The following is a 27,432-nucleotide window of genomic DNA, read 5'->3' as shown; positions in this document are numbered from 1 at the left end:
TTCTAGAATTGCATAAATGGAATAAAAAAAAATGCCTTGTCTTGTGTCTGACTTCTTTGGCGTATTGTTTCTGAGATTCACTTGTGTTAATTTTCATATCAGTAGTACATTCCTTATTTACTACTAAGTAGTATTCATTACAAATGATTACACCACAATTTCTTTTTCCATTCTCCTCTGGATGAGCATTTTGTTGGTTTCTAGTTTTGGCTATTATTAATGATGCTGCTCTGAATAATCTGGTAAGGGTATTTTTGTAGACATCCTTTTTTATTTCTTTTGGGAAAACACCTGCATTACTATGTAGATATATATTAAACCTGATAAGAAATTACCAAACAGTATTACAAAGTGTACTTTGCACCATTTCAAACTTCCACTCGTGGTGCATGAGCAGTCTAGTGGCTCCACATCCTCACCAGGGCCTGGAATTACTAGTTGTTTTAATTTTAGCCTTTTGAGTGGGCATGTAGTACTATGTCACAGGTTTTTAATTTGCATTTCCCTGATGATTCCCTGTTTAGATCTTTTTCTTGTGCTTAATGGCCATTTATTTATGAAGTGTCTGTTCAAATCTTTTGCCCATCTTTAATTGGATTTTCTATCTTTTTATTTTTACATTGTAGGAATTCTTTATATATTCTGATACAAGTCCTTTGCCAAATATGTGATCTGCAAATGTTTTCTTACACTGTGTGAACTGCCTTTTCTTCCTTCTTTTTTAAATTGAGGTATAATGGACACATTATGTTTTATTAGTTTCAGTTATACAACATAATGATTTGATATTTATATACATTGTGAAATCACCACAAGAAATCTAGTTACCATTTGTGACCAGTTATATATTTTTTTCTTTTTAAGATTTACTATCTAAGCAACTATCAAATATGCAATAAAGTATTATTAACTATAGTCACCATGCTGTACATTTCATCCCCAAGACCAATTTTGCTTTGTAACTGGAAGTTTGTACCTTTGGATCCCCTTCAGCCATTTTGCCTACCTCACTTCCCTCTCCAGTCTGGCAACCACCTATCTGCTCTCTGTGTCTATGGGCTTGGTTTTCTGTGTTGTTTTGTTTGTTTTGTTTTTTAGATTACACTTATAAGTGAGATCGTATGGTATTGGTCTTTCTCTGTCTGATTTATTTCAAACAGAAGAATGTCTTGAAGGTTCATCCATATTGTCACAAATGGCAAAATTCCATTCTTTTTATGGCTGAATAGTATTCTATTGTATATATGTACACCAACTTTTCGTTATTCATCCATCCATCAGTGGGTCCTTACATTGATTCCATATCTTAGTTATTGTAAATAGCGCTGCGATAAACAAAGGGGTACACATATCTTTTCAAATCAGTGTTTTTATTTTCTCTGGATAAATACTCAGAAGTAGAGTTGCTATGGTGGTTCTATTCCTAATTTTCTGAGGAATCTCCACACCATTTTCCAGAATGGTTATGTCAATTTATATCACCATCAACAGTGCACAAGGGTCCCTTTCTCTCTTCATCCTTGTTATTTCTTACTTTTTGATAATAGCCATTTTAACAGATGTGAGGGGCTATGTATATGTAGATCTGCAGAGGGAAAGTGGTGGGAACAAGCCAAAATTTTATGAAAAGTCTATCTGAGAATTGTGAGTTTATATTTGTTATTTTTCAAATTTTCCACAGTAACTAAATATTTCCTAATCAATCCTCAAATGTTCTTATAAAAATAAATGTTTATGAAAGTTATACCTTAATAATGCCTTTGAAAATAAAATAAATGGTTATCTTACTTTTTAAAATTTTTTAATATTTATTCATGAAAGAGAGGACAGAGAGACAGAGTGTGACCGGAGGAAGAACAGAGAGAGAGGGAGACACAGAATCAGAAGCAGGTTCCAGGCTCTGAGCTGTCAGCACAGAGCTCAATGCGGGGCTCGAACTGATGAACCCTGAGTTCATTACCTGAACCATAGTCAGACACTTAACCGACTAAGCCACCCAGGTGCCCCTAAATGGTTATCTTAAACAAAAACAAAAACAAAAACAAAAACAACACCTCACTTTCCTCAGGTCCACCTCTGAAGTGGATTATATTGTGGATAATTTCATCAAGGCACCTTATTATTTGAAAAGACAGACCTGGGGTCGCTGTAGAAGTTCTCTGAGGAGCTTAAGAACACACCAGACCTAGAAGCTCCACATGTTCCTTCTTCTCCTCCCATTCTGACTCAAACCAGCAAAGAAAGACTTCATGCCTCTTCTGGTGTTGAAGAACCCAATCATCCCAAGAGAAGTAGAAAACAGCCAATCTCACATTACAAAACAGTGTTCACAAAACCTTCTAAACGTGGGTAATCATCACAGATGATTATTATAAGGCAAGTGCTAATCTCCTGCATGAAGCCCAGTATAAGAGTAGTTGGAATCATTTCTTCATTCTCTGGAAGCACTAATACAGATGTAGCTGGGAAACCTCAACTCCTTCCTTTCAGAAATCAGCCAAGCCAGTACCCAAGGGATAAAAAATATTGCGTATCACTTATTTTGCAAACTCTAGGATTTATTCACAAAACACCTTTGGGAGTCCTGGGGGGCTCAGTTGGTTAAGCATCTGGCTCTTGATTTCAGTTCAGGTCATGATCCCAGAGACCTGTGTTGGGCTCGTTGATGGGCATGGAGTCTCCTTAAGATTCTCTCTCATGCTCTCCCTCTGCCCCTCCCCTGCTTGCTTGCTCTCTCTCAAAAACACAACACAACAAAACAAAACAAAACCCCCAAAACAAAACAAAAACAAACAAACAACAAAAACAAAAACAAAGAACAAAAAAACCCACAAAATTTTTTCAAAATGTTTTGAAGAAGTATTTTTACGTAAGTGTAAAAAAATATGAACCAAGAAAAAAATAACCTGAGAATAGCAAGGACTCCATCCACTGATTTTACCTTGTAATTGGATAAGCCTTTGAATTCTCTCATTCCCCCCATACCTCTCTCTCTCTCCCTCTCTATCTATCCCTCTCAAACACAAACACACATGCACACACTCAAAGTCACATAGTTCATATCTGGTAAGGTGAAAAAGAGAAATATTATGAATAAGTCGTCTACACAAAACAGACGAAATATTCCCATTTCTGTCAAGATCTGTATTACTGCATATCCAACAAGGTTCCTTTCCATGATAGAGTTTAAAGGGCTGAGACTTCATGAAACAGTAAACCTTATGTCACTTGCATCTTATTTGCGTTAAAATTCAGTGAAATATTTCTATTGCTCACATCAGAAGTACAAAAGTGCCTAGAAGGTACTTTGATAGAGAATGTCAGTGAACAAACACAGTTTTACATACCTGCAAAAGTGTCAGCAACTCTGAAGATTTTGGAATAAAATAAGTTGAGAGGAAAAATGAAAAATGCATTTAATACATAGCTGATATTTTATCCTTCTGATTCTCAAGTGCTTTTCCAACTTGAAAATCTAAACCTGGGAAAGAACTGTGGCGTTTGACAAATATATATGTCTGGATGGGTTAGAATCACAGATAAAGGGGAAAAAAAGTTAGAGAGGGAGGGAGGCAAACCATAAGAGACTCTTAAAGACTGAGGATAAACTGAGGGCTGATGGGGGTTGGGAGGGAGGGGAAAGAGGGTGATGGGCATTGAGGAGGGCACCTGTTGGGATGAGCACTGGGTGTTGTATGGAAACCAATTTGACAATAAAGTTCATATTTAAAAAAATTTTTTTAAATAAAAATAAATAAAGTAAAATTAAAAAAAAGAATCACAGATATCTGAGATACTCATGGTGGGATTCATCTTTTTACCCCTGTTTTTCTGTCATGAATGGATTAAGATTTTTAAAAATTACTGGACCAGGATAGCTTGATCAATTTATCATGCATCATCATGCCGTAGGTAAATTATATAATTAGAATATGAATGCCCAGAGTTTGCCACCTCTATGGCATTGAGTTTAATTCATCCATCCAGTAGATATCAAACACTTATTATGTGTCAGGCATTGGTTTCAGTTCCGGAGATACCACAGTGAAAAAAATAAAGAACCTGCTTTGATGGAGTGTGCATTACAGTGGTTTGTTCAAAACACATTAGGATATATTATGAAATTTCATAACAAACTTTCTGCATTCTTAGACAACCACTCAGAAATTCCAAATAATGGGTATATCCATGAAGCTACTTCTCTTTTATTCATTTCCATGAAGAAGAGAAGTTTCACTTCTTTACTCATCAAAAGAAGGATCCTTCTACAAATGCTACTATTGACAAATCTCAGGACCAAAAGCCTTTAACATTTCAAGCAGAAGGTCTTTGAAAGGATTGTAATAAATATAATCTGATACCCTTTCAACACTTAGGGCAATGGGTTTAATCAGTCAATTAGATACAATCCCAGTTTGTTACCATTTTCTTTGGAGAGAATGACACATCTGTCAAGAACATGTTTAGTTTATGCATTAAAGTGAGTAATAAATTAATTTGCCTATTACAAAGAAACTGATGGAGAAGGTGGTAATATAAAAGATTTTGGGGAAGTCAGTTAGAGAAGATGGGTTTGTTATAAATAATAGAATAATTCAAGCTTTAACAATCAAGATCTTACTGTATTTGGCACCTATTCCTTAGCAAGTCAGTTACATATTAACTCTTAGCACATGTCCTCATTTAAAAAGCCATCTGCGTTACAAAATAGCACAATGTCATTTATTTCCAAATGGCGAACATTTGAAAATAGCACTTAGAACACCTACTTTTAAGAAATAAATAATAGTACACAGAAACTTCTTGTATGTCTCCCATTGGTTGAATTTCCAAGGGAAGCAATGACTGTTTGGGTCTTATCCACTTCAGTGCTTCCCGTCTGGTTTTTACTCTCAAAACCACACAGTGAGCCTCTGCCAGTTACAAAATCATTAGTATTCAATGTAAAACAAAACGATATACCATACAAGTCACCTAAAGTTAAAGACAGTAAAGGTCTAAAAGTGGTGAGTCAGGCACTTAACTAGGAATTCAAGAGTGCTCCAAATCATGTTCTTAATGAAAGAATTGAAATATCAACTGCAAAAATCAAAACATAACCTCTCCATTATAGATGACTACTCTGATAAGAGATTAAAGTGTGAGAAAGTGGACTACTTTTCAATTAGTTAAAATGTGATGGCAAGGGGGAAACCATGGGTTACCTAATGGAACCCTTTGCTGAGTTAAAAGTATTCTGCTTGTTTCTATTAGGTCAATGATGCAAGCCTGTGAAAACTGACAGTTTTGGCTTAAGATACAGTTAGGTAACTGGGGATGATAAAAACAAATGCCAGCAACAAAAGCAACAACAGCATTCTTATTATCAAAATGCTCTGGAAATGCTTGGGGCATTTTATTTTCAGCATAAAATACTCCAGAGAATTCTAGGCCTACACTGAAATTAATTTTTCTAACTCCGCCCAGTTTTTTACCCACTTGACACTGATAAACATTAAGTGTGCTGACATTTGCATTCAATTCAGTGAAGTTTAATTGCTATATTTTCCTTCTTCATAACAATGGGGGGGATTAACAACAACAGGAAACTTCCTAAAATAGCTACTTTAACATAATTTACATTTGCTAATACAACATTGAAACATCATGTTTTCTGCCATTAAAATGTTCCTTTGCTACATATTCAAATAAAAATTAATCTATAATAAGATAACATAAGATTAATTTATCCTACAAATCCTATTTAATATACATTTACAAAAAAATGTTTTTTTTTAAATTTTTTTTTTTCAACGTTTATTTATTTTTGGGACAGAGAGAGACAGAGCATGAACAGGGGAGGGGCAGAGAGAGGGAGACATAGAATCGGAAACAGGCTCCAGGCTCTGAGCCATCAGCCCAGAGCCTGACGCAGGGCTCGAACTCACGGACCACGAGATCGTGACCTGGCTGAAGCCGGACGCTTAACCGACTGCGCCACCCAGGCGCCCCACAAAAAAATGTTTTAAGCAAGCTTTTCTACAACTGATTTTAAAACCATTTCCAATCCATTCTGCATATTCTAGGGTTTATGGCATAGACTCAGTATTTTGGATTGTTAGAAAACTTTTCAACTCTTCCTCTTGATTTGGTAAGCTGGAAAAAAAAAATACTGCTGAAGTTAAATCAAACCAGGATTTCTTAAGGCCTCACTGATTTACTATCCTAGTGGTGGATTACAGACGCTTACAAATCCCTTGACACATCTCTAATGGAAAGAAGGGGTCTATGTCTCCTCCTCTTGATTCTGAGTGGGCTCTGTAGGCGCTTTGACCAATAGAATGCAGCAGAAGTGATGCTGTGCCAGTTTCTGGGCCCCAGTCTTGGGACATTGACAGCTTCCTTTTCCCATCTCCTGGAACAACACCCTGAGCCACAGGAAGTCCCACTACCCCGACCACTCTGAGGTCACCACAGTTGGAAAGGTCATGTAAGAGATTCCTACAGGAGGTCTGAGACCAGGGAAGCAGATATGCTTGACCAGGTTCAGCTCCTTCCAGTTCCTGGGTCACTATGGAACAAACACTGCAGAGTCAAGTCTTATAGACCATGCTTTGTCCATGGCCACAGCAGTAACAATGATAAAATGGTTACGTTAAGCCTTTAAGTTTTAGAGTAGTTTAGTATCTGCAGTAGACAACTGAATAACTCCATTTTGGTTTCTCTACTTCCTCTGGATATTTCATGTGCACTCTTTTTCAGTGTATTCCTTCAACATCAAGGGAGGGTTTAGACAATACCTCTGCAGGTTATAAATCTGTGAGTTTGGAGCAGAGGCCAAACATCTACACTTTTAATACTTTTCTTTGTGATTGAGACTCACACCAACATTGGAGAATGACTGGTATAGTATAATTAGCTGTGCTCATTCAGGCCCAAGTTCACCTGATGTGGCCATCTGGCTCTGACCTCCTGTGCCACACTCTGGCTAATGTCTTTCCCAACTTACCTTAAAAGAGTCTGGGACAATAAAATTTATTTATGCACATAATGGATTTCTGTGTGACTAATGAATCCATATAATGCCATTATCATCACCAAAACCTGATTCTTAGTGAACATCTGCCATGTCCGGTCATTATCTTATGTCCTAGGAATGAGAAGAAATATTTAAGTATGCTACAGTTTCTGCCCTTAAGCAGCTCACAATTTATTTGGCATGTTAAAACTAATCATGAGACTAAGAACAAAGGAAAACTTCTAAAAAATTAAATACTTTATTAAAAAGCTTCCCCCTGCTCTTCACAGTTCCTATCAAAAACCCGATAAAGAGAAATGAGATGTGTGTTGGAACAATTGGAACATACACAATTAAATCTACTCCTTTTATCTAAGTTCTGTGTTTGCATGAATCCAGCCTAACATAAAGTTCCAATGTAGACCGTGTACCTTTGTGCCCTATACAATGTTCTATTTCACAACTTTGCCTTTCATTTGCTGGGAGACTTGTGTTCCCAAGTTTGCTGGCGTGGAGGCCCTGCTCATTGTGTGAGTCAGTATCCAACTGAATGGGCTCCTGGGCAGTACTAGTCTGATAGAGTTAAGTGCTTGTTTTCAAAAGTCTTCTTCCCAGTGAAGCACTGGGAAGCACCCTCCTGTCACATTCCTCTCTCTTCATTTTGACTTCCAGCAGTCTTAGGGCCATCTAACAAATTTGTAAGAACACTTATTCACTTGAAACTATTTATCAAGTGTCTTCTTATATACCAGGCCCCATTTCCAAAACTGGAGGAGGCAGAGGCAAGCAAGCTCAACAAGACCCTTGCTCTCCTGGCACTGGTATTTGAATTGGGGAAGAGAGGTAACAAAACATAAACATAAACATACAGGTGAACAAGAAACGACTTGATTTTGATAAATCCTCTGATGAAAATAAAGCAAAGGGAGGCGGCAAAGATGACTAGAAAGTTATTTCAGACAAGGTGGTCAGATAGAGCATCTCTGTGAAACCTGTATCTCGGAAGAGCCACGCATGACAAGAAAGAAGCCATCTAAAGATCTGGGAAAGTGACTTTCTAAGAAGAGGGAAAAAACACGTGTGAAGGCCCTAAAATGGTGAGCCCTCGTGGCTGTTAGGTCTGTGCATTTGTGTTTTATTTTCCTCACTCTTGGTTTCCTAATTTATTTGGTTCCAACTCCTATTTTACCATTGTTTTGTTGTATACAGTTTGCCTTACGTGTCCTTGATCCTTTATGGAATGAAGAGAGACAGTCAAAAGAATAAATGGTTCAAGATACAATTCTTCACCTGAATTGCGGTAGCATTCTGCAACAGTGTTTACCTGGAAAATTTCAAATTGTGTACGTGGCTAGCTTTATATTTCTATTGGATTATTTGTTCTAACTTGAACTCAAATCAAATGCCCCAGGGCTGCTTATAATTTTAAGGCATTAACTCAATGCTTTTAATTAGAAGGACTCCAAAGAAGACCCATTTGTTCATATGCTTATGATTTGAGGCAGAGAAGGGCTAATCAGGCAAGTTACTTGCCTGACAGTTAGGAGGATGTTACTGAACAATACGTCACTGTAAAAAAAAAAAAATATGTTCAATCCATTTACTTTTGAGAACCAATTAATGTTAACTGTAATGATTTGATAAAACAATGTGAAGCTGGTATGTTAGCAATGTGGCATGCGATTAATGTAAGTATGCAAATATATGTGCATTTATAATGTCCATATGAGTGCCACATTATGGAGTACAACAGATCAGCAGTGGGAAAGAATGAAATAATCAGGAAATTGTATGCTGAAGATGGACGGTTCATCAGTTATGGAATTCTGCTCTCTGCCAGGTATTTTGTACCCATGAGCTTGAATACTAACTGGAGGTGGAATTATTATCCTCAGGGTATGATTGGAGAGATTGAGGTGCAAGGCTAGTTAAATAAAGGTCAAGGGTCATGCATTCTGGAAGAATTAGATCAGTAAACTCAGCAGAAAACGTTTATGGAGGTTTCTCTCTGGACAGAATATGATATCAGGTGTTAGGAGGACAAAACAGGAAGAGCCAGGTTGTCTCAAGAAGCTTATAATAGCACTAGGGAGAGAAGAAATATGTTTTTACTTATTTGAGTTTAATGCTTATTAGATAAGAAATGGGGCTGCTGTACATTCAAATAATGCTGGCCTGGTTAATCAGTGAAAGCTTTATTAGCTCTCTATTTCTTATTGTTTCCATAGATGACTAGAGCCATAGTAAAGATTTTGGAGGAGTGGAGAGAAAATTTCTCCCACATTTTTCCTCACCACCGTGTCCCCACTCCCACATAGCTTTCTGTAGTTCAGTAGAGACCTTTAGAAAAGTGGTGAAAATGGGGCGCCTGGGTGGCTCCGTCGGTTAAGCATCTGACTTCGGCTCAGGTCCTGATCTTGTGGTCAGTGAGTTCGAGCCCCGCATCAGGTTCTGTACTGGAAGATCAGAGCCTGGAGCCTGCTTTGGATTCTGTCTCCCTCTCTCTCTGCCCCTATCCAGCTCATGCTCTGTTTTCTCTGACTCTCAAAAATGAATAAACATTAAAAAAAAAAGTGGTGAAAAAGAAAGAACTGCCTGCCCTATTTATACCTGCCAAACATCCCTTTGCCATTACACACTCTGTGACTTTCTGATTATGTTTTGAGCGTCAGTTTTCAAAACCCACTTTATTACACACTGTCCCCATTGGCAAGCATTCTATATTTATTTATTTTTTATTTTTTTAATGTTTATTTATTTTTGAGAGAGAGAGAGAGCGCGCGAGCGAGCATGAGTGGGGGAGGGGTAGAGAGAGAGGGAGACACAGAATCTGAAGCAGGCTCCAGGCTCTGAGCTGTCAGCACAGAGTCTGACACGGGGCTAGAACTCACAAACTGTGAGATCATGACCTGGGCCGAAGTTGGATGCTTAACTGACTGAGCCACCCAGGCACCCCAATAAGAATTTTTCTGATATAATAAAAACATTTATAAAATATCTGGCACTTTGATATTCGGGGCTCAAACTCACAAACCACAAGATCATGACCTGAGCCGAAGTCAGATGCTCAACCAACTGAGCCACCCAAGCGCCCCTAGCAATCCACATTTATATATATTTTCCAAATATATAAAATCGAGTCCTTTGTAATTAAATTGTTTTTTATTTTTCTGAATGAAAATGAGAAATATAAGTAGCATTTTCAAAAATAGAACACATTTTCCTATACTAGAGAATGTATGGGGTTGACTGGACACTATAATAATTTTAAAAGTATTGTTCTTTACTTTCAATAAAGTGGTTATTATCGCATGTTATGCAAATATGTTTTTTGAGATTTTTTTTTAATTTAATGCTATAGCTTAAAGGGTATGCCACCTTGTGAAGCCAGACAAAACACACAAATTTCCTCGTGGGCTTATAGAATACAGATTTAAAATAAGGTCCTTCAAGCACAAAATAAATTGAGTTATAGAAAAACACAGATATTAGAGTGCCTGGGTGGCTCAGTCAGTTAACTCTTGATTTCAGCTCAGGTCATGATCTCAGCTTGTGGATGGAGCCTCACATTGGGGTCCATGCTGAGTGTGGAGACTGCTTGGGATTCTCTCTCTGTCTCTCTCTCTCTGTCTCCCTCATTGTCTCCCCCCACTGCCACCACCCCTGTTCCCAGCAAGTATGCTCTCTCTCTCTCTCCAAAAAAAAAAAAAAAAAAAAGACAAACTGAAAAGGAAAGAAAAGAAAAGAAAAGAAAAGGAAAGGAAAGGAAAGGAAAGGGGCACTTAGGTGGGTCAGTTGGTTGAGCATCTGACCCTTGGTTTCTGCTCAGATCATGATCCCAGGGTCGTGGGATCGAGCCTATAATCAGGCTCCATGCCAAGTACAGAGTCTGCTTAGGATTCTCTCTCTCTCCCCACCTTGGTGCCTCTCCCTAACTTGCACGCTCTCTCTCCCTCCCTCCCTCTCTCTCTCTCTCTCTCTCTCTCAAATAAATAAAGTGAAAAAAAAAAAGAAAAAAGAAAAGAGAAACACAGATTTTATTAAGCTATGAATAAGTGACACACTAAAATACTTTTTTAAGCTATGGATGTTCATGAATACTCATATCACTATTAAGTGTTTTTTAATTCTAAGCCTGCAAGTTTTCCCAATATTTAATATTTCTTCTTTCACAAAGAGGAAGAAATACTTAAGTAGATGCCAACTCCAACTCTGTAAAATCATTATTCACAGAAAAAATTATTCACAGGAAAAAAATCATTATTCACAGAAAGCATCGACTTTCAGTGGCTTTCATTATCTATGAACTTAGGATCAAAGAACCAATTGAAATTATTTATTTGTTTAAGTGTCTACTAAATGACACTCAATGTGTTATTGTCAAGGTGAGGGATAGAGAAGAATAGAGAAGGCACATGCATTTTAGTGGGGAAAAACCAACTTGTATATAAAAATAGTTCTCTCCAAAATGGTAATTAAGGGCTAATATAAATGAGCTAGTTTCTGATTAGTTTTGAGAAAATTAACTAAATGTACTAAATTAGGCATACAGTGAAGGAAGAACAAATATGAAATGTTTATTAAACATTTAGTTCGGTTAAACTAAATGTAACCATGGACTAGTAGTAAATAGGTTTCCTTATGCCCTACCTTATAAGTGCAGGACAAATAACACACAAATAATCATCTATAAATGAAAGATAAATGGACACAGGTCACACCCAAAGGCTATATTCCGTCCACACCAAAACTACCTAAAAATTGCAGGCAGATCCAAGAGCACCTATTCAAGGATAAATATCCCTTTCTTGTTACTCTACTTTGGAACAACTGTTCCCCTGAGCAGTTTCAGGACTGACATTTTCCCCATGCTTCAAGTTTATTTCCTACCCTTTACATTCCTTGAAGTAGTACTTGTCAACCAACCTTGTGTTGATGTTTTCCTGTTCACTTTCTACTGCTGGATATGGGTTTAATCGCACTCTTGATTTTATCCTCTGCCCAGCTTGGACACGGGACAGGACCTTGGCTCACAACACACTCATGCACCAAGTCATGCTTATAGAATCTTTTGGTAGTGCTTGAATCTGCTGGCTTCATAAGCCATGTCCTAATGTTGCCTCTTTGTATCTCTGAGCTTCCTTGAATTACTACCTAGAGGCTCTAGAGATAGGGAAGGCTGCTGGTCTACCCAATTTCTCCTCTATCCATGGCTACTCTGAAAACCCACTACTCAGAAAACCTCTAGAAACCAGTATCTAGATAGTTCACCACCACCATCATATGCTAGAGCTCAGCTCATGGGACACTTGTCCCCAGAAACCCCAGAACTGAGACATGACAGCAGGCAAGGTGCTTTGTGCCTATGGACTGGTATCTGCGGGACCTGTACTATTATTGGGTCTACTATTGTTTACTCCACCCACATTCAGCCGTAGCAGAGATGGGGAATAAAAGAATTGTGAACACATTAACACTATCTATATAGGTACTAGGGATAAGAAAGTGAGTAATACCTGGCTGTGTTGTAAAAGAATCTATAGTCTAGTAAGATTTGTATATCTATAATGTTTCATATTAGTGGAAACCGAGATACAGCACCCAACCATTTCCTCCTAGAACTTTCCAGTGTCAGTTAATAGCTGTAGATTTTACAATATTTAAACTTATATAACATGGGAATTACTTCATGTAAGCTAGTGTTTTACAAATTCTTCAGAGTTTTAGAAATATTGTATCTTCTATGATACATTTTGCTGCTGTCTTATTATTGAGAATACATTTATCTATAATCTAAATATCTAAATTTTCTAAAAATCATAAAGAATGTTCATATACAAATGTAAAATTTGATGACGTACATCTATTCTATAATGATGTAATATCTTGTCAATTAGCATCCTAAAGTAGATAAGTTAAATAAGCAAGTGGAGTTGATAATAAAAACTAAAGATATTAAACAAATATGTGAATTTATTGGACATATCATTCTACACTGGTTTGAATATATGCACTTGTTAACACATTATTATTATTACCCCAAAATAGAGAATACTTGTTTAGATAGTAGTTATAAATCCTGTTTCCCACATTGAAGAGTTAATGACAACAGAAATTCCAAAAAACATTTAAAGAATTAGGCATGACTGCTAGACTGCAAAATTAGCTCTATAGTTTTATAGTGAAGATTTTACAAGTGTAATAAGATGAAGTTCATGAAACATCAGTACATAACATCCAAGCAAATTTGAGCATTTTTAATTTATGGTAAGAACTTGCTCAAATTAACACTTTACAATTTTTGGATCATTACTAGCAGGAAGACATTTTTTTCCAGAATTAATATTTCATAAAACCTTTATGCTTCACATTTTGAACTCAGGAAAATTACCAGGAAACACCATAATCCATACCCTTGAGGAAACAATAATGAAAATTACAACTATTTAAGATACATTTATTTTCAGAACTACCTTCCTTAATAAGAATTTGAAAAACTGCTACAATTTTCCCAACATATGTAAAATTCTATGGCCAAAATTAAAAATGTAAGCTATAAAATAGCATTACATGTTTAAGAGCAAGATCTCATATTATTTGTTCATTGTCATCTTTGTGCCATTTATTTTTTTTTTTTTGCCTTTGTTCAACCTGTGGCCTCTCAATGGAATGTCTCATATCTTACATCTGCTCAACTCAAGTTCCATTGGCTCTATGAAGCCTCAAACTGACATCTTCCATCTCTAATTATTATTATTATTGTTATTATTATTATTGTTATTATTATTTGCTCAGACTATCTATGCCCCACTGTTAAGCCTTTACTTTATGCTTTTTCACTACTTCAGAACTTGATAATGTATTTGTGTATTATTTGTAAAGTAAATGCATGCACCTTCCACAAGTTTCTAGCAACTAACCCTTTATATGTGTCACCATTACCTTTAGCATAATGCTAGGCACAAAGGAATCGTCCATAAATGCTTGATTGCTTGCCCCTTCCCTTGAGTTTTAGAGCAGTGATAGGAATGCATCACTGCAAAGTAAGCACTACTGTCACTATGGTCCAGCAAGTCCAGACTGGAATTCTTGATTCAGTTCCTTCAGGTAAATGTCTACTCAGTAGACTTAAAGCTGGAAGCAAGTGGTAAAAGTTTCTGGAAAAAAGGTGAGGCATAATAAAGAGGAACCAAAGAAACTGCTGGTATGAAGCACTAGGGACCTAGAACTGGATTTTTTTCCTGTGTCTTCTCCCTGTTATTTTACACCTTCCCAGATACATTAGAGCCAGTCAACATACCAGGCTTTGCATGGGCTTGATATATCTGTCTTCTTTTGGTTCTAATACCAGTCAAAGGCCCAAACTACTAGAGTGGAAGAGAGGTGTTTAATACAATTAAGTTGCTATGGCAACTATCTAGGTTTGCCTCCTACTTAACAGTGTCTTTTGAAATTTGAATGTGCATTGGAATGCTTGGGGATCTTTATAAACTGTAGACTTAGATTCAGTAGATCTGGATGGGACATGAGATGTCTAATAAGTTTAGACATCTAATCTCTAGACCAGCAGGTGCTGCTGATGCTGGTGGTCTAGAGATTGCTCATTAGATCCATGTCCAGAGGCTGGGATTTAGTTGGTCTTGGGTGGGCCCTGACCCTTTCTGCTCTTACAATCTGCTGAGTGATCTAGAATACAGCCTGATTTCAGAAAAACTGAAAGGGATCATCATCTTACTGACAAAAATCCTTTTTTATACATCTAGTGTTGAGAAGTCCTTCATGGTAAGGAAATGTGATTGTGGAATCTTTGATCACTAGCCTATGTGTTGAGGCAGATGCCTGGTTTTCGTCATTTCAGCTATTTGTTAATATATAATTTCCTCACTACTTGAATATCACACACACACACACACACACACACACACACACACTCACACACAGAATACCTTCTTTTTTTTTTCAACGTTTATTTATTTTTTGGGACAGAGAGAGACAGAGCATGAACGGGGGAGGGTCAGAGAGAGAGGGAGACACAGAATCGGAAACAGGCTCCAGGCTCTGAGCCATCAGCCCAGAGCCTGACGCGGGGCTCGAACTCACGGACCGCGAGATCGTGACCTGGCTGACATCGGACGCTCAACCGACTGCGCCACCCAGGCGCCCCACAGAATACCTTCTTAATGCAAAGTAGGATCAAATGGTCCAAGGCCTCTGTACTCAGAGTCCCCCAAGGATCTGTTATATCAGACTTACCTAGGAGCTTTTAAGAAATGCCAATTTTCAGTCCACACCCCAGTTCCACTGAATCAAAATTTATATTTTTAATAAGATTCTAAGGTGATTTGTGTGCTCATTAAAACTTCAGAAGCAATGCTCTAATGAAGAAATTCTCTTGTACATCTTCAAAAGATTCACACTAAGCCATTTGATGAAATGGACAATTTTAATATAGTGGCCAAAGCATTTAAGAAAATTAACATTAGTATCCAGCCAGAATAAATAATACAAAGGAATGCACTATTGGATTCTTTTTGTTTTGTTTCAGCAAGATAAAACTGAGGTTACACCAAAGAGCAAAATAGTAATTTTTCAAGGTGGTCAATGGCTTTGCTGTATGAGGGCCTGGGTCTTCAGGTTGAAGACCTGAATCAGGTTGACCCTTCTAAACAAGGAGTAAATGATTTGCTTGTGGTTTCTTTAGGAAAGAGGTGCAGAATTCATTATACCATGTTTATTTCTTCCCTTTTGTCCCTTCTACCATGACTTTATACCTTCCTTAATTCCTATAAGCTGCTCCACTAGGAATGTCTGCTCAGCAAACACTCTTACAAAAGTAACCAATAATAGGGATGAGGCCCAAGATACAGCTTTTGACCGGTGCCAGAAATGACTGTAACTGCCTTAAAGTCAAAGTGTGCCCACAGACCAGCACCATATGTATGCCCTGGGAGCTTGTTAGAAATGCAGAATCTTAGGCCCCACCTCAGACCTTTGAATCAGAACCTGTAGTTTATTAAGACCCCCAAGAGATTCGTATGCATCTTAACATTTGAGAAGCCGTGATAAATGACATTGTCCCTTGAGAAGTATGGAGAAGTAGCCATATGCATGATGCTAAGTCATGGAATTATTCACATAGTGTACCACAGGTGGGAGACTTATTCTTAAAGAAAAAAATCATATATACTCTACCAGTCATCCCAGTGCTACTTAATTTTGTGTTACCAGATTCTACCTTACATTCAATTATCCTCTTAATTTTGTATATACTGCAAGCAAACTTTGCTGTTGAATAAGATGTTAATTATATTTTCTTAGATGCTGTACACCTACCTATGTCATTCCATATGGATGGAAATACTTTATGTATGCCAGTATTCTCAAAAAATTAGAAACTGTGAAAGTATCTGGACTTTGTTTTTGTTTTTGCAAACAAGAGACAAGATTGAGAAGAAGCTGCATTTCTGTTCCAGATCTTTACTCCCAGCTGTGTGGATTGAACTCAGTTGAGCTCCTCCATGACTCAGCTTTCTTGCTTGTAAGACTGGAACAGTCATACCACACTGTGTGGTTTGTTGCAAGTACATCTCTCTTGCTCTTCTTTATATCTTCACTAGCACAGGTAAGTCCCACAACATGGTTTTTGAACAAATGAACAAAATGCATGGAAAAAGCCCTATTTGGCACATTATAGCTACTGCATAAATATTTGTGCCTCTGTCTTAATGATTTAACATTTTCCATGTAGGATCTTTTGATTCCAAGTATATCATCCCATTTAAAATGCATATACTTGGGGTGCCTGGGTGGCGCAGTCGGTTGGGCGTCCGACTTCAGCCAGGTCACGATCTCGCGGTCCGTGAGTTCGAGCCCCGCATCGGGCTCCGGGCTGATGGCTCGGAGCCTGGAGCCTGTTTCCGATTCTGTGTCTCCCTCTCTCTCTGCCCCACCCCCCGTTCATGCTCTGTCTCTCTCTGTCCCAAAAATAAATAAAAAACGTTGAAAAAAAATTAAAAATAAAATAAAATAAAATGCATATACTTAATGATTTATCCTTGTTAAATATACTGAAGAATATATAATGTATGTATATGTGTGTATATATGTGTATCATACGTATACTCTTCTGTATATACTGTAGAGTGATATATATATGTGCATATATATATATATATATAATCTTCTATATAGACTATATATATATAGTCTTTTTAATTAACTATATATAGTTACTAGATATCTATAGGCATTTGTTTTACTCACTACGTGTGTGCACCAAAGCAGTGGTGTACCAAGGGGAGATGAAGGTGGTCTGGCCCTGGGGAGAATAGTATTTTATCACTGGAATTATTTAAGTATTATTATAATAATATTATCGTATATGATAAAAAGTAGAGCAATTTTGATAATAAAAAGTAGAGCAATTTTGGCCATACTTATTTTTTTTTAATTTTTAATGTTTATTTATTATTTTTGCAAGACAGAGTACAAGCAGGGGAGCAGAGAGAGATGGAGACACAGAATCCGAAGTAGGCTCCAGGCTCTGAGCTGTCAGCAAAAAGCCCGATGCAGGGCTCAAACTCACGAACTGTGAGATCATGACCTGAGCCGAAGTCCGACACCCAACTGACTGAGCCACCCAGGTGCCCCTGGTCACACTTATAGATGGTGTTTCAAGTTTTTTCTGGACAAGCCACCTCCTCGTTGCCTGAACCTGGGACCTCCCAACCTTCATTGATCGCCAAAGGCCCAGAAATGGCAAGTTTCAGTCCCCAGCCCAAATGCAGAGCCCAGTGACTATGAAGCATCATTTGTCTGGTGCTCCACATGAAAGAGAAGCTTCGAATAGGGAGGCTTGATGGTTCTATGGGCAGTCCCATAAGATGGTCAACAGCAGTGCTGTGCAAGTATGGTTCCTTCCACCCCCACCATGCCCTGCCCATATTCCCTACACTCTCCCTCTCCGTCACTTTTGCTGATCTATAAATTTGTCAAGCATGCTCCTCACCAAGGGCCTTTGCCCTTGCTGTTCCCACCAATTGTAATCTTCTTCCTGCAAATTTCCACACGATCTTCTCTCTCATTTCCTAAGGTCTCTGCTTAAATGTCACATTCTCAGACCACCTTTTCCATGACATGCCACTACCCCATCCTTCTCTAGCACTCCACCCAGCTTTGCCTTTCTACATGGCATTTAACTCTACCTGGCATTAGATTATATCTTTATTTGCTTATTATCTATGAGAAGAGGAATTTTATTTCATTCATGGCTATAACTCCAGCACCTAAGTCACCACCGGGCACACAGCAGGTACTCAGCATTTAAAAAATAAATAACTAAAAGACCATCTCTAAGTGGTCAACTAAAGACCACCTCTTCGGCCCTTGGGATTGAGAATGAGTGAAGGCAGTAATGATAGCCCTGCCTCATCTATAGTGCAGTCCCGGAGAGACCGATGGGAATCAAGACCACAGCAGAACCTTTAATTCACAAGTTCTCCTAGAGGCATCAGTGGTGCTCTGGAGCACAAGATCATTACTTGTTTTTAAAAATAACCCGCCATGTTTCCATTTGAGAAGAAAGTCACGACATTGTGCAAATGAGATTAAAGTTCTACACCAGGTTTATGTACTGCTGCTGGCTCAAAGAATCAGGCTGCTGAGTGTCCAGCCTCTTCTTGGAGAATAATGACATCATGCCTTTAACTCATCTGAATCACATTTTCACCCACTGAGCAGTTCAGACAAAACCAATTACATGATGTCATTTTCTATTTCAAAGGGAGGCTGAGATGCGTGGATGGTATTTACTTCCCATTAGCATGCTACAGCTATGGCAGGCAGCTTGATCTTTGTGCTAATGGTACCTGTTGAAATGATAACTAACAAGGCTATGCTGTCAAAATCTATTTCCTAGCTATGTGTGATGCTTACTCAGTCACACATTGTAAGGAGATATAAATAAGAACAGATTATTTGTTTTGTAAATGATGAACAGATCTTTGGCTCAATAAAATTTCCCTTCCAGGAATGCCCAAAATATCTTTGAACTAATTTGAAGTGAAGTTATTAAGGAAATTACTTAAAATGTGGACACATTAATTATTAGTCTGGAATTTAAATGCATAATTAATGTGCATATGCCATTTTGTTTCCTTTGGAGATAACCAACTCTATTCCGTCACTCAAGTTAATTTCAACATCATAAGTATAAAAAGGCAACTATCTGGAGACAGTTGTAACAGAGATAGTTGCATATTCAAAAAACTCGTTGCCTTTTTTAGGCGTGTGGTTGGACTCCATGTCCCAGAGGTAAGATGTGGTTATATGACTGACTTCTCACCAGCGGAGTAAGAGCTAAAGTGTATATTTATGAAAACCTTCCACTGGTGAGCCTCCACGCTCTTTCCCTGTTGGCTTGCTGCAGCCTAGTAGGGTAAACTAGAAGGAATTATTTTAAGATGATGGGCCTACAAAGTGGAAGGATTCTAGGATGTGAATCATGACTTGAAGAACAGTCTGCCATAAGGAGCATTTTATAAACAACAAAACAAACCTCGATAGTGTTAAGGTACTGAGATTTGGGAGCTTACCGTTTACAGCTTCTAGCACCAGGGAGGATGATGGCTTCATCCTGGACCCTCTCTTACATCATATCTTTATTTATTAAAATAATTTGCTTAACATTTATTTATTTTTGAGACAGAGAGAGACAGAGTACCAGCAGGAGGAGGGGCAGAGAGAGACACACACACACAGAATCCAAAGCAGGCTCCAGGCTCTGAACTGTGAGCACAGAGGCCGACAGGGGGCTCAAACTTACAGACTGTGAGATCATGACCTACCCGAAGTCGGACTCTCAATCAACTGAGCCACCCAGGCACCCCTTACATCATGTCTTTATAATCTAGAACTTTGATCCATCATTCTTCAATTATCCAAAATATTTGAGTGATCACTATAAGATATCAAGGATAAAGGGAATTTTATGTTCCAGAGAGAGACATTTTTAAATTTTTAAAAAATGTTTATTTAATTTTGAGAGAGAGAGAGAGAGAGTATGTGTGGGAGGGGACAGAAAGAGAGGGAGACATAGAATCTGAAGCGGGCTCCAGGCTCTGAACTGTCAGCACAGAGCCTGATGAGGGGCTCAAACTCACAAACTTAGAGATCATGAGCTGAACTGAAGTTGGATACCTGACTGAGCCACCCAGGTGCCCCAGAGAGAATCATTTTTGAGGTAAAGGTATATCTGGGGTTCAGACTAAGTGTTATTACATCAGTTTGACTGGTTTTATCACATCACTTTAACTGTTATACCAGGGGTAGGCTTATGCATCATCATCTGACTCATTTTAACAATCAAACTAAGTAATCACCATCACTGGTGCCATGGTCCAAAACAATAAATAAGTAAATAAAATGAATAATGAAATACATAAATAAAATAAGCAAAATGAAATAAAATAACAAAGAAAGAAAGTTCTTTTGAGTTATATGTAGTGATTTAATTTGGCCGCAAATAAATTCCACAAAGATTTGCAAATAGTAATATCTTCACAATCAAGTTATCTACTGTTAATTTTCCCTTGAAATAAAAGTTCAACTACTTTACCAAAATAAAGCAAAAAATAAGAGCTAAATTTTGTAATGAACACCTTGTTCATATCCTTAGGGAACAAGTGTTTAAATGATCAGTTTTGCATTTATTATGAACATGTCTATCCTCAACCTGAAGCAATGGGAACTGACAAAAGCTATTTTCTGCGGTTCTGGAGAGGGTAGTAAGAGAGCCAAGAACAACTAAAGTCTCAATTCTTATTTCCACAAATAGCTCCATTCCCTAGAAATTTATCAGAAAACATCACATTTACCAAAATACTACGTAAATGAGAAGATTCCCCAGAATTAAAATGGCCACATTGAAGAAGTTCTTGTTCTAATTTAACAGAGATGGAGAAACCAGCTGGAACACAGCCTATAAATGCAGGCTTTCCAAACTCGCACCTTCAAGAGGGGCCTGTGTTAAATTTAGAGCTCTTTGAAATAACATAATAAAGCAAGCTAGCAAAATCCAATTCACCAAGGAAGGGGGTCATTAGGGGCCCTAGTGAAAAATAAGCACATCAGCTAGCTGAGAGGAATCACAAACTGTCTCAAAGCTTCACAGGTTTTTCCCTGTTTTTGTTTAATTAATATTAATTTTCATTTGGTAAAATGTCAGGCTCCTTCCAATGTTATTTCTGACTATGTAACAGGCAACTTATTAATTGCTGCTTCTCCATCAGCCCTCCATCTCTGCCCTACTGCCACTAGAGAGCTCTCTATGGCAATGCTCTTTCTTTTAGGGAAATTAATGTTTTTAAAGCAATGCTTCCCAAGTGTGCTCTGTAGAACACGATTCTCAAGAGTATTGGGGAAAGAAATAGGGTTTCATATTCATGCCTGGCCCCCCTCTGGAACACTTACAATGTTCATTTACCTATTAAGGGCTCAAGGAAGCCCTTTAGTTAAGACACTGCATTCCATTTGTTGAGTGTAAAGTTTCCCAGACTTGTTAAGTCATACAGAAAGTCTTTTGGTATATCACCTATTAATATTCAATGGAACAGTTTGGGAAATGTTGATATTAAGTATGGCCCAAAAGATATGAATTAATTGCTATATGAAAACCAATACGTAGGTTGCATATGATTGATATCTTCTTAACTAATGATGGGGTTCAGGACACCCTACCCTAAAGTATTACACCTTGGCATTGAACATATTCAACTGAAGGAGTTTGAGAAAACAAGAAACAGAAAGGTCATTCTGACCTTCCCCTTGTTCATCTCCCCTGAAGCAGGTCATAAAACTCTCATGGAAGAAATGTCCTCCCTATACTTGAAGGAAAGGAACATCCTTATGTCTGAAGACAAAGGGATGCTCAAAGGAACTGCAACAAACAGGACTTGCCAATTTTCCCCATTTATTACATTTACCAGGTACTCCTTGACTTCTTATATTTCTCCAACTATCCACTCATCAACAAATTAAGCATAAAAATACTCAGGCTTAACTGTTTCTTTGAGCGTTCATTTTCTTATGAAGGCTTGTGTCATATAAAACTTACATTAAATAAATGTGTATGCTTTTCTCCTGTTAATCTGTCTCTGTCACCCAAATTTTCAGGTCTGGCCGGAAGCCCTAAGAGGGTAGAAAAACACTTTTTCCTCCCCTACACTAGTAAACCAAACTTTAACCAATTATACTCAGTGAAACTTGGTTATCATATTTGTAAATATTCCATACTATTTCATTCCTATTCCTTCAAGCCTTCCTTTTTTATTTCATTGTGGCCATTTCAGTAATTACTCACTTTAACCAATAGGAAAGGGTTAATAAAACAAACCTACAAAAATGTGACTCAATTTTTACAACTCAATTATAAAAACACAAATAACTGAGTTTAATAAATGAATAAAGGATCTGAATAAACGTTTCTCTAGGGGAGATATACAAATGGCCAATAAGCACATGGAAAGATGCTTAACATCACTAAGATTAGGTAAATGCTAATCCAAACCACAAGGAGATACCACTTTACACCCACTGTAATGGCTATAAACAAAAAGACAAATAATGACAAATGTTGACAGGGATTTGGAGAAATTGGAATTGTCATACGCTGCTGGTAGGAATGCAAAACTGTATGATTATTTAGGAAAATAGTCCAGAAAGTCCTTACAGCTAAAACATAGAGATACTGGGAACTCACTTCTTGGCCTATGCCCAAGACAAATGAAATGGGAGAGAGGCAGCGAAGGATTGGCCTTTGGAAATGCTTGAGAACTGCTTAATTCAGTCACCAAATTAGGAAGTCGAACAAATCCTGCATGGGGTACTGAGAAAGAAATCCGTACCTGAAGACATTGCAGTGAAACCGCAGAACACCAAAGACAATGTGGAAATATCGAAAGCGGCCAGAGGAAAACAGAACTTAAAAGGAAGAACAATTGAACTGAGAGCTGACTTGTCAACAGCAACTGGGAGCACCAAACTGCAGGATACTGTTGCTGGTGTGCCAAGAAGCACCAACTGTCAACCCAGAACTAAAACCGGGTGAATCTTTCACTATAAAAGAAGGCCATTTTCACTCAGAGAAAAAATGGGAAGTGTTAAACAACAGATCCTCACTAAAGGAAATCCTATAGAATGCACTACAGGCAGAAGGAATGAATTTAAATTATTAACAATAAAAATGAATTTAAAAATTTAAAGTATTAAGATATCTACTCTGTGTGGTTAAGAAAGATAATTAAATACTGCACAATAATAGCTGAAGCTTAAATGTTTATCATATTTCTACTATTCAAGAGAAGTGTTATCGATTTTGATTAAATAAAAATTAAGCATCCATGTTAAAATCTCTGGGGCTAACCAAGACTTAGAAAAAAAGAGTACAATATTTAAGTTCAAATTAGTTCAACAGGGAAAAAAGAAAAACACTAAACTTGGAAAAACTGAGACACATATAGAGCAACGAAGCATGAATGAGTGTAGCTAATTAAACCAACATTAATAAATTTCGAGTAATGTTATTGAATGAATAATCAAATTTCACAAGAATGTATATAACATTATTCCACTTACATTCATCGATTCTTGTCTAAATCTCAAACACGTAAAATTTAACACTATATTTTCAGAGCTGTTATTATGTGGTATGATTATAAAGAGAAGGGTGGGGGAGAATAAGAACAAAATTCAGAAGAGTGGTTACTTTGGTGGGGAAGAAAAGGAAGAGATCAGGATGGGGTACACAGAGGATTTCTAAAGTAGGGCAAGCTGGTGGTAGTTATATGCAGAATCATTTTGTCATTCTTTGTATCTTTTGTAAACATTATAAACACTTTAGCATATATTCAATCCACAATGAAAAGCGCGTGCATACACACCAGATACCACACACACATGCACACACACACACTAGTATGCTGCTCTATGCCAGGTCAGATTGCTGCTGTAACAATGCATCTATTTGTGGAAACCTCACTTTAAGGAGACAAATGAGCATGATCTGAAAAAAAATCATCAGGATTGCGAGGTGCCTAGAAATCGGAGAGCATAAGAAATAAATGGATGAATAACAATGGTTCATCAGAGAGTGGAGAAGTTAAAGAGCTTCAAGATAATGGCCTTCAAATCTCTGGGTGCCTTTTACAGGGCCAACTGGTTACATGGATTGAGGGGAAAAGTTACGATGAAATATGGAAATTTATGGAGACGGACAGACTCAGGTTCATTAAAGGGAATACATTTTTGCCCTCTTTCTGAGACATAGCCCAAAGATTAAATCTGATGACTCAGAAGGGGGTGAAATCTTTGCACAAGGACACATTTAAGCTTGCTAGGAAGATTCTGGTATGAGATAAGTTTCAAAGCATAATCCTCAGATATTGTAAGAACTTCCATTTGGCTCACTTTACATTTCATGGAAACATCTCTCTTACTTTAAGGAGATCATGTTTTCAAAGGCTGTCCAGGACCTTTTTATTTTTTTACATTTTTGATTATGTTTTACATTAATATGGTCATTTTTTTTTTTACAAAATATGTCTACATTGACCCTAATTCTCTGGTTTCTTCTTCAATTGTGACAGTCTTAGCTATAGATGTTTGGCTCAAGTAACAGAAAACCTGACTAACAGTACAAATGGGTGGTTTTTGTTTTGTTTTGTTTTTTGTTTTTTTCCTTCATAACATGTCTGCAGGTATGTAGGGCTGTTATGGCTGTTAAGATTTGGGGCTCCTTATGTCTTTATGCTCTGATATTTTCATCCTGGGGATTTTGTCTCGATGATCACAAGATGGTTACCACACTTCCAATTCTCATTTATTCAAGGTTAGAATAACACAGAAAGGCTTCTCTTCCTTTGCCTTTTACTTATGAAAGGAGGTTCTCCCTTGTTGTTTTCTGCTTATTGGCCAGCCTTAGATCACATGGTCTATTGCCCAGGGTGATTAGGAAAATCAAGTATTTTGCATCCAAACCTTACTGTGGATGCAGGTGAGTGAGACAGCGTGCTGTAGAGGAGACAAGAGAATCAGTCTAAACTCTAGTCGGTTTCCCTGCCCTAGGAACTACTCCTAATTAACACAGCTTTGATTCAGTCTCAAGAAATTGTTAACAGTTAACATATCACGTTGGCTTTTACATTTATCCATATTGGTTGATTTACTTTTAAATGCAATCTAGAAAGAGGCAAAATGTCTATAAAGAAACATTGATGAATGCAAACAAGAAGGTGAATTCACAGCGATATCAAGTTTTAAACAAAATGTTTTAAGTCATTTAATAAAGTCTATGGAGTTTGTTTAAGATTACATAAAAGCAGGCAACTGTATTACAAGCTATAAACACTTTAACCAAGAAACATAAAATCAATTTGTCTTCTTTCAGAAATGCCTTGATTTGTCTTAATCAATCATTCTTAAATCATTCTGGTGAAGTTCCCAGTTCAACCCATTTATAAATCATGATTGTACAAAGGTCACTGGATGGCTGCTCCATGCCATCACCAGTAAAAAGAGGACTATCAATATTTTCAGAACTCAACATATCAGCAAACATTAAAAGAGATTAAAGCTTTACTTAGTTTCCATGGCAACCCACTGAGTTTATACCAGTGACATGTTTAGAATAGTGCTCTGCATACATACTTGCTAAACGTTAGCTATTATGATTTTTCTTAAGTCCATGAAGCTGGCAATGCTTGTGATTAATATATATACATATGTAAAGAAGATATTTTAAAGAAGCAAAAAAGCTACCCCAAAGCAAATCTGCTCAAGAAAAACAAAAAGAAAACGTGTCCTCTATTTGTCTTATCACTGCAAACAAGGGGAAAATTAGGTATTTAGCAAATTAGAATGGGTTATTTTCAAGATGACGCAAATTATTCAGTTCCAATCACACACAGCAAAACATATATGACACATTTTTATGAAGGAATTAAATCAAATAATACAAAATCCCAAAAAAAAATATGTTTACTTCCACATACAATAAAATGCAATGCAGTGAAATAACAGAAACTTGCTAAAGTTCTCCTCCTTGACCATCAAAACTGTTTTCTCCATACGAGGAAAGATACAAAATTGCACATGGTTTTGTGTTATTATTTAACCACTCAACTAGACTACAATTGTGTCCACATAAGGTATCTTTCTATATTTTTCTGCCCCAAATATAAATATTTCAGAGGGAAAGAACACACAATAACATGACAACAAAAATTAGCATTCACAGAGCAGATATCACTTGAAAAAAATGGTTTGGCAAAATTTCACGTGCATGATGCAGCAACCCTGTGTGGTAGGTATTACCATAATCATGATGGCTATTTGAGATGACAAAATTGATACTTAGAGTAAATGACTTGTCAGAAATTATCCTGTAATTGGTAGAGGCAGAATTACCTACCTACCAAGTCTTATAGTTTTAAAGTCAAATATTTCTATTTTTTGAGAGCTCAGTGAATCTTCTCCCATACCTGTAGACTAGATTTCTTAATAGAAATTCCACTTACTAGATATATATAATGTTCTTGGCCCTATGAAAAATTCTGGAAGTCCAGAGATAAGTACAAAGAAGCCCTCGACCTTGAAATCACGCTTCTTGAAAATGGGGGAAAGCCAATAAACTATAAAGACCTTACATTAACTCTTCTGGCACAGTCAAATAAGCTATTTAAACTTAAATAAATTAATATTCAATGACACTTAATTTCAATTCCTCATTTATACTAGCCACATTTCAAGTGCTCAATAGCCACATGCAGTAAGTGGCCAATGCTTTGGATGGGACAGATAAGAAACACTTCCACCATTGCAGATAGTTCTATCAGAGAGCACTGTTCTAGAGCCTTGATACTCAATGTGTGCTTTCAGCATCATCTTCATCTCTGGGGAGCTAGTTAGAAATGAAGACTCAGCCACCAACCTAGACCTAGTATATCAAACCAATGACAAGAGCTCCCAGTGATCCATATGCACACTGAAATCTTAAATGGCGTGCTATAGAGAAAAGCTTCAAGAGCTTTCCCAAAATACTCAAAATCATTAAAATACGTGGGCTGGTGAGTGAGTGAAGGCAACACTATGGAACATTTAGCAGAATATAGGGAATTTTATATTCAGAAAAAAAATAACTATTTTTAAGTCAATATAGCCACTAATGAAGATAAGGTCAATAATGCAGATAATCACCATCAAATATGGATGATCTGTATGGCAGGCATAACATAGAGAGGGACTTTACATGTTAAAGTATATACTTCTTTTGGACACAGAATGCTGAACAGTGATTAGTGCTCATAATACATTCACTTTGTGTTGTGATAAATGTTTGGAAAGAGGGAGTATTTCCAGTGAAACTTAAACAGGCAGTATAA

General features: G+C 37.3%; 1 protein-coding gene and 1 long non-coding RNA gene across 4 annotated transcripts in view; both read right to left on the bottom strand.

Moving 5' to 3' along the window:
- Window positions 1-27,432, bottom strand: part of PLCB1 (phospholipase C beta 1) — a 709,896-nt gene that overhangs the window by 377,374 nt on the left and 305,090 nt on the right. The gene's annotated exons all lie outside the window — the stretch shown is intronic.
- On the bottom strand, window positions 13,628-16,756 carry LOC121012478 (uncharacterized). Its single transcript, XR_005782130.1, has 2 exons — window positions 15,171-16,756; window positions 13,628-14,943 (listed from the first exon to the last, which is right to left on the bottom strand). It is a non-coding gene; the product is annotated as an uncharacterized LOC121012478 (long non-coding RNA).

The sequence above is a fragment of the Herpailurus yagouaroundi genome, unplaced genomic scaffold (genome assembly GCF_014898765.1).
Source record: "Herpailurus yagouaroundi ecotype Mexico unplaced genomic scaffold, PumYag 196, whole genome shotgun sequence".
In the NCBI taxonomy this organism is placed as follows: domain Eukaryota; kingdom Metazoa; phylum Chordata; class Mammalia; order Carnivora; family Felidae; genus Herpailurus; species Herpailurus yagouaroundi.
The sequence above is the reverse complement of the archived record's forward strand: the minus strand, read 5'-3'. Positions and strand labels throughout refer to the sequence as shown.